Here is a 9214-nt window from a genome sequence, read left to right on the forward strand (position 1 = left end):
GGTATGCAGGGATAGCTCACTATATACAAATAAACAGATACGATACATTACATTAAGAAATTAAAGAGTAAAAAACCAGATAATTAGCTTAACAGATACAGAGAAAACATTAGCTAAAATACAGCACTCTTGTTAGCTTTTCCACCTTTGTCAATATCTACAATGCTATCATAAGGTTAAGTAGCAGAATGTTGAACCCATGAGTTGATAAAGGACTATGCCACAGTAATAATATGTGATAAATGGTGGGTGGAGGAAAATGGGGAGAGAGGAGGTGGGAGTGTGGAGATAGAGTCCCTAAACCTACAAAACTGTATCATGAAAAACAGTAATAACAATAAAAATTATAAAAACCCAAATTCTTTCAAGATAAAATTCTTAAGCAAACTAGATATTAAAAAAGATGAAGCAATATCTGAAAAAAAATCTTAGCCAACATCATAATGAAAATATCATGCTGGCACACACACATAAAAGAGACAGACCACTGGAACTGAATAGACGCACCAAAACTGATCTACACAGACACAACGAAATTATCTTTGCTAAGCAAATTAAAGTCAATCCCTGTAGAGGTAATAGTCTCAACAACTAGTTCTAGGAAATTTGAACCTATATATGCAGAAGTGTGAACAAAGCTCTCACCTTACACCTTATGCAAAAGTCAACTAAATGTAGATCAATATGGAAACATTAAAAAAAAATAGGTGTAAGCAAATTCTTCTTGGAAAAGATGCCAGAATTACATGTAATAAAGAGAAACTAGACCAAAGGGATTTCATCCAGATAAGAAAATTCTGCACTGCATTGGAAATCATCAACACAGTGAAAAGGCAAGCACTAGAATGGGAGATATATGAAAATATCTGAAAGCTATGCAGTTGATAATGTATTACCTTCCAGGATCTATTAAGAACTAAAGTAACTCAGCAACAACAAAACGAATAGGCAGAGGCTATACGAACATTTTTCAAAGGATGAAAAACAAATGCTCACAGACATATGGGAAAAAATATCCACCATTATTTGCCATCAGGGAAATGCAGACAAAAACCACAGTTATGTTTGTTGTCATTCCAATCACAATGGCTTTAGTACAAAAATCAGAAAACAGTAAATGCTGACAGGAATGTGGGGAAAGGTACCCTAATATGCTGTTAGTGGGCATGTCAGTTAGTACGACCTTTAAGGAAGACGGTATAGAGATTCTTAAGCGATCTCAAAACACATCTACAATACGATTCGGCCATCGCACTCCTGAGAATCTATCTAAGTGAAATGAAATCAGTGTAGGTAAAAGTTATATGTGTCATCCTGTTTATGCAGCTCAGTATACAACTGCTATGTCATGAAATTCGAACAGATGTCCATTTACAATAAATAGATAAAGAAATTGTGGCATATACACACCAAGAAACACTACTCAGTCATAAAAAATCCCATATTTGCAATACCGGATGCAACTGAAAACCAGTTGCATTATTTCATTACATTTGATGAAATAAGCCAGTTCCCCAAACACAAAGAGCATGTTTTCTGTGATAAAGAGAACGTAATGAAAGCAATGAAATGAGCATCTTGTGATTAGCTCCTGACATTCATGCAGGAGAGCTGGTTTGATCTACCAGTCCTTGACATCAGCTCCCAGATACTGCAGGCATCTGGAAAATGAGCCAGTAGATGGGAATTTTCTTCGTTTTATCATCTCTCTGCTTTTCAACTAAATTAATTAAAAATTTCTTTGTTGGGGCTGGGAATTTGACATAATATGAGTTGCATCATTACTTTGAATGTTTGGAGTTACATCAAAACTTCTGGTTTTGACTGCCAATTCATATTTCAGTTGCTATTCTTTCAATTCCATTTCCTTTTAATTCATTTGGGAAAGCACTGGAAGGTGGCTCATATACTTCGCTCCCTGTCATGAGTCAGAATTCTGAGCCTCTGACTGTTGCCTGGATCAACTCCTGTCATTGTAGTCATTTGGAGAGTGAACCGCTTAATGGAGGCATAGCTTTGTACTAGACATATATGTGAGTGTGAAAGATTGCCTAACCCTTCTTCAATCTCAGCTTTCTCTTTCATAGAGAAGATTATTGCAATATCTCTTTCATTAGCTTGAGAAAATTTAAATAATACATATAGAAATCTAGTATAGCTCTATCCATAGTAATTCAACAAATGATTACTCATGTCACAATTGTTATATTCAGGGTAGTTCTCATACTGAAGTTACAGCTAGTCTCATGTTCAGAATTCGGATCATATAGGAAAAAACTCTGTCTGCTTATTTCAATAAAGATACCTTAGTTCTTAGTTCAAGATGAGCTTGTTTATAAGACAAAATATGCAAATCTATGTAAATCAAATTCTCAGGAAAGCATACCTTTACGTGGGGTTCTCCCCTTTAATTATATGACTGTTCTTTCTTCAACACAGAGTTTACAGCCTTAATGTCCTTATGCTTAGTTCAATAATGTGCAAAGGTACATGTTTGTATGTAACATACAGAGGAAATTTAGTTTTGGTTTTTAAGAAAAGAATGGAAGGAGAATCAGTATCCCGCATATATAGAAGAAGTCTTTAAAAAGTTCATCAAAATTTATATTAGGAAAATTCACATATTGATTTAAAATATTCTGAGCCCCAATCAGCTTATCTTCTATTTCTTTCTTCTCCTGAAAATGTGAAAGTTGCATATGCCCTCATATGTAATTCTTGTTGACAAACTGAGGAAGATCATCTTTTATGTTGCTCAAATTACAGAGTTTTACTTTTTTGATTTTTGAATTTTTTGGATTTAAACAATTATTTCAGGAGACATCTATTAGAGAGAAAAGTAACAATGAAATGAGTATGAGCTGATAATTAGTATTGGGTGTATTTCTTAACCAAAGAAAAGACCATTGAAAAAAGGCTTATAAAGCATGTTGCAGGAATTTAGAAGAAAATTAACAAAACTAAAGATGTTACAGCAGCTCTAAAATCTTTACATTTGTGTTCCTTGACAGATTATTAAATATTTACAATTGACAGATACACAACTTCTAAACTCCTCATATTTTTAGGAATACCTACAAGCATTTATATAATTTTTTCCCCACAGCATACTTTCATCTCCAAGCTTTCCTTGACAAAAGGAAAATGTGGATTTCTGGTGACAGTATGAGGTTTTGAAGAGGTGTGCACTGAATGATTAAATACTACTTGACAAAGAAAATATATCTAGCCATGCTCACACCTCTTCCATTGCTCATATAAATCTTTAAGTGCAGCACTTGTGAAATACTTTAGGTCTACAACATACTGAGAATGTGCCAAAATATCTTTTCGTTTAAAGATTCATTTTTTTTTTATAAAGATTTATTCATTTTATTACAGCCAGATATATATAGAGAGGAGAGACAGAGAGGAAGATCTTCCGTCCGATGATTCACTCCCCAAGTGAGCCGCAACGGGCCGATGCGCGCCGATCCGATGCCGTGAACCTGGAACCTCTTCCGGGTCTCCCACGCGGGTGCAGTGTCCCAATGCATTGGGCAGTCCTCAACTGCTTTCCCAGGCCACAAGCAGGGAGCTGGATGGGAAGTGGAGCTGCCGGGATTAGAACCGGCGCCCACATGGGATCCCGGGGCTCTCAAGGCGAGGACCCCAGCCGTTAGGCCACGCCGCCGGGCCCAAGATTCATTTATTTTTAATGCAAAGTCAGATATACAGAGAGCGGAGAGGCGGAGAGGAAGATCTTCCGTCCAATGATTCCCTCCCCAAGTGGTCAAAACGGCTGGAGCTGCGCTGATCTGAAGCTAGGAGCCCTTTCCAGGTCTCCATTGTGGATGCAGGGTCCCAAAACTTCAGTCAGTCTTCGACTGCTTCCCTAGGCCACAAGCCGGGAGCTGGATGGGAGGCAGGGCCGCTGGGATTAGAACCTGCGCCCATATGAGATCCTGGTGCATGCAAGGAGAGGACTTTAGCTGCTGAGCTACTGCGCCTGGTCCATGCAAAAATATTTTAATGACTATACTTTATTCCCCTAACTGCCCATATTTGATCTTATCCTTTTAAAAATGTTTATTTATTCATTTTGATCTATCTGAAGGAATGACACACAGAGAAAACTACAGTGGGATATTCCATCTGCTGAAATAACTCAGAAATTCTTACACCAGCAGGGGCTGGGTCAGGCTGAAGCTAGGAGACACAAGAACCTACCAGGTCTTACCAAGAGTCTTAACAAGAGTCTGCCCTTTGGCTGGCAGGGACTTGAGACACCACATGCTGCCTCGCTGATGCTGCAGCAGGAAGCAAGAAGGGGGACTCAAGCCTGCACACTTCAGTGAAATGCAGGCAGCTCACACAACAGCTTCACCCTCTGTAGCACCCCCAGCCTCCAATCATTTTGATTATTTTATGTGATATTTTCAACTGTAATAGTTAGCTAATGAATTCACTTGCAGCATAGATGTGTTGGCTCTCAGTTTATATCCTGGAGCAAGATGGTTAATTACTTTCAGTTTTTCTAAATAGCTAAAAACAGCATAATTGGCTGTAAAGTTATATAGTCCTTTTCAAAATGCAGACATAATATTTGACTCAATATTCTCCTACATCAGTGAATTTCATTAGCAGGTACAATTTTGCTTTGCAAACAACCAATTTTTTGGACATTTGCATTTATTTTTTGGAATATACTTTATAAAAATAAAAGCCTAAAACATTATGAAATGATAAATTTCATTCCTTTGAAATAATCCATAGACTCCTTTAAGAAATAAAACATTAATCCTAGTTATTATGTAGAATGGTTATTTTATATGCTTTGTATATCTTATTATTTCTGACTCTCTCTCTCTTTTTAAATCCCAACTCTTTTCCTGTAGATGGTCATTTTTGTTTTTTTCATACTAAATAATGAGGTTTTTATGGAAACCCAACTAGTTTCTTCTGTAATGTCTAAGTGTCCCTATCCCTAAATAAATATATATATATTTCAATACCTGGAGATTTTTTTTAAATGTCTGGAGTGTCTTCCAAATTGTTTTATTTTTATTCTGCGTTCCCCCATCTATTTTGGAATTTACAGTAATCAATTATCTCTTTCCTTTTATGCATAATGAATTATGCTTTTATAACTACAACCCTCATCAATATTTTCACATGGTTAATTTTTTGTGGAATATATTTAAACTGTAATTTTTGTTACAACTAATGCCTGGTGTCTCTGTGGTGGCATAACAGGTAAAGTTACTGCCTGCATCGACAGCATACCCTTTGGGCTCAGAATCAAGCTTAGAAGCTGTCAGCTAATGTCTTGACAAAATGGTCCAAGTGCTTGGGCCCCTACCACCCACATGGGAAGAAGAGAAGAAAGTCCTGGCCCAGGCTTTGTCTTGACCAGCCATGGCAGTTGTGACCATCTAGGGATGTGAAACAATGGGTGGAAGATGTCTTACTCCCTCTTTTTTTTTTCATCTCTTTGCAGCTGCTTCAAATAAATAAGGAAATCTTAAAAGAATCTGACTTCTAATCCCCAAAAAACATACTAAATCCTTCCTCTTTTCTGGTAACTTCTCTCTAGATTGCCCATTTGCTCCTTGGTTTCTCCTCACAAAATAGTTGAAGAGCCCACACAATACTCCGGCTTTAGCTGAGATACTCCACTCCATGGAGAAGTTTACAAACAATATCCAGGAAGTAGAATACCTATCTATGGTTCTAACTTGTGTAAGCTCAAAAAACGCTTAGTGCTGTAAATCAGAAATATGAATTAGGGCCGCTGTTGTGGGACAGCAGGTTAAATTGCCATTGGTAACACCAGTACCACATATGCTTTCCAGTTTGAGACATCACTACTGCACTTACAATTCAGCTCCCTGCTATGGCACCTAGGAAAGCAGAGGAACATGACTGAAATACTTGTCTTTCCTCCTCTCTCTGTAGTTTTCCCTTTAAAACAGGTAAGTCTTCTAAAATATTAAGAGTAGGAGTTTAGGGAGAACTCCGGAGGAACGCGCGGCCGAGCAGCACCGCGGACAGCGCTGGACAGCGCCAGCGCTCAGGTTTCCTGCAGCTCCACTTGCTCATCCACTCAGGGACGCACGCACTCACACCCATCCTCACCCGCAGACGCACACCCCGCTGGACGATGGCAGAATCCCACCTGCAGTCACCCCTGGTCACAGCCTCGCAGTTTTTCGAGATCTGGCTTTATTTCGACGCCGATGGAAGTGGTTACCTGGAAGGAAAAGAGCTTCAGAACCTGATCCGGGAGCTCCAGCAGGCGCGAAAAAAGGCTGGTTTGGAATTATCACCTGAAATGAAAACTTTTGTGGATCAGTATGGGCAGAGAGATGATGGAAAAATAGGAATTGTAGAGTTGGCCCATGTGTTACCCACGGAAGAGAATTTCCTGCTGCTATTCCAGTGCCAGCAGCTGAAGTCCTGTGAGGATTTCATGAAGACATGGAGAAAATATGATACTGATCACAGTGGCTTCATAGAAACTGAGGAGTTGAAGAACTTTCTAAAGGACCTGCTGGAGAAGGCAAACAACACTGTTGATGACACAAAATTAGATGAATATACAGACCTAATGCTGAAACTATTTGATTCAAATAATGATGGGAAGCTGGAATTAACCGAGATGGCAAGGTTACTACCAGTGCAAGAGAATTTCCTTCTTAAATTTCAGGGAATCAAAATGTGTGGGAAAGAGTTCAATAAGGCTTTTGAGTTATATGATCAGGATGGCAATGGATACATACATGAAAATGAACTGGAAGCTTTGTTAAAGGACCTGTGTGAGAAGAATAAACAGGAACTGGATATTATAATATTCCAACATACAAGAAGAACATAATGGCTTTGTTGGATGGAGGGAAGCTCTACCGAACAGATCTTGCCTTATTCTTTCTCCTGGGGACAACTAGAATGGGTGGCTACTTGCTAGTGATACATTGAATCCTTAAAAAATAACTGTGCACTATAATGGAGTAGGCTGTATTTTCTTTTGTATCTGTAAATTTAAGTGCATATAGATAAAGATCCAGGATGTGTGGCACATTTTTTTCAGCTTGTTTCTATACTGTTTGTAATGTGCAGTTTTTGTAACTATATGATGAGAAAGGAGAGTCTATGCTTAGGCCAGTCTGTATGACTAATTAAAATACAAAGTAACCTAATATATTTCTGCTTTCACAAATACATTTGGACACTGATGTCCCTATGAATCCCACCAGAATTAATATCAAATTGTAGTCTCTAATGTATAAAAGCACACTTGCTATTGAGTAAGCTATCCCTGGCAACCTAAACATTCTTAGCTTAAACAATTACATGCATTTTGAGGTTATATTTCCCGCAATTGTATTTGAAGTTAAATTTTCAACTATTAGAAAAGAATATGCTTTTACGTCTAAAATACTCACCAAAATATCAATAAATGTTAATTGTGGCTTTATGAGATTAACGGTCACACTAGAGAAGTTTTCATTTATAATCAACAACCCATCTACCGTTTGAATCCACATGAAACTTTTGGTTCAAATCGAATTGGTGACAGGACAGGATAGCACCAGATGAAGCATCCAACCTGTCTGACTCAATGTCTCTATTTCCACAAGCCTACTGTCAGAGAATATGACCTTAACTCATTTTCTAAACTGTTTTCACATGTTGCAGATTATACTTACTCCGTTTATGTAATATTCTGTGTAATCTCTGGCTAAATTTAATATACTGACTATAAAAAAGGAATAGGAGTTTAAAATACCACCTCTACTCCTTTGACAATGAAAAGGGAGAGGCACTACATAAATTTAGAAATAAGACTCCTTGATATAAAATATTAAATGCAATTAAATAGTATTACATCTTTATATTCTAAAGTATGATTTAAAATAATTATTTTTGCAAAGGTAGTTCATTTTAAAGTTAGAGAACTTCATCTTGCTCTTATCTGTTCGTCTCTTTCATCTTTTAAGATGATGTCAATTTTCTTATGTCTTCATTGTAATGGAGACAATGAAGCATTCTTTATACTGTTTTAGGAATAAGTTAAATACTTTAAACCTTTAGTTTTGTGCCTACTTATTGAGAAGCTCATTAAATATGTGGTTGATTTTCTTGGCTTTACAATTTTGGTTCTCTCATTTTCCTATCTTCTAGATACCATTTTATGCCAGTATTTCCCTTCCTATCTCTTTTTCATCTATTAAGTCACCAATGTTTTGATCTCTCTCTCTATCTTTTTATAAGTCTCTATTATTCACTTAAATCTTTATTGGAAACATAGTATGATTTTTTTTTATCTGATTACAAAGGAGTTAAGGGCAATAAACAAGCTAAGGATCCTCTTTAACTACTGGTAAGTGACACATACAATGATGCCAGAAATCAGTTAATTTGAAATTTATTTCATCATTTTAATGTTGGGAAAATTGTATTACCTTTTGAAGTCTTCATGTGAGAATTTATAATAAAATGTGTATTCGTTTCTTACAAAGTTCACCAAACCTTGTGTACATATAAGAATATTCTGAATAAATCCTAGTTATTACTTTCATTGTCATGCCTGAACTAACAGATTTCTAACACAACTGGCAATTTCGTATTGCTTCTATATGAAAGAACTGATTTTAACAAAAATAGGAAGCACTGATTATATGTAAATATTAATGTAATTTGAATATCATACTTTTATCATTCATCTTCTTAAAGCTTTTAAGAAAGCAATAGTCCTCACAATAGTTGAGAAAATCTGAAATTTTAATTTCCTAGATTTATTGGTTTAATTAATGAAAATCTGGAAATCCTAGAGAGACTTAGCCAAGGTCTGCTGCCTCAAATCCATACCAATTCCCTCATTTATTTTTGATTTATCATGGCATGAGATTTTATACCTCTCTCCTTGCAAAATTAAATTAAATTGCTTAGCCTGCACTTATTGTCCTGCCCTGACTCCCTGCCCAGTGGGCTTACTGCTTATTCAGATTTAAGCTTCCCATTAAAAACAAAATGGAGTTTAATTAAAATTTAAATTAAAGAAGAGGGGTTTGTAAAATATGTACATTTCACTATTTTATATGATTCTCATGATTTCTGTGATAGAAGTAGTTTTCAGGAATGCTTCTTACTGTGAACAATAAACTGACACAGCAAACAAATGGGAAATGCACTTTATTATCAGTTCACCTTTTTAGCTTATTGATTTTCCTAT

The 9214-nt window shown here is 36.5% G+C and overlaps 1 pseudogene; it reads left to right on the forward strand.

Annotated features, from left to right (window-relative positions):
• The first annotated feature begins 6142 nt into the window (after positions 1 to 6142).
• On the forward strand, positions 6143 to 7422 carry LOC101527362 (calbindin-like; annotated as a pseudogene).
• Positions 7423 to 9214: the final 1792 nt, after the last annotated feature.

Source organism: Ochotona princeps, chromosome 11 (genome assembly GCF_030435755.1).
Source record: "Ochotona princeps isolate mOchPri1 chromosome 11, mOchPri1.hap1, whole genome shotgun sequence".
In the NCBI taxonomy this organism is placed as follows: Eukaryota; Metazoa; Chordata; class Mammalia; order Lagomorpha; family Ochotonidae; genus Ochotona; species Ochotona princeps.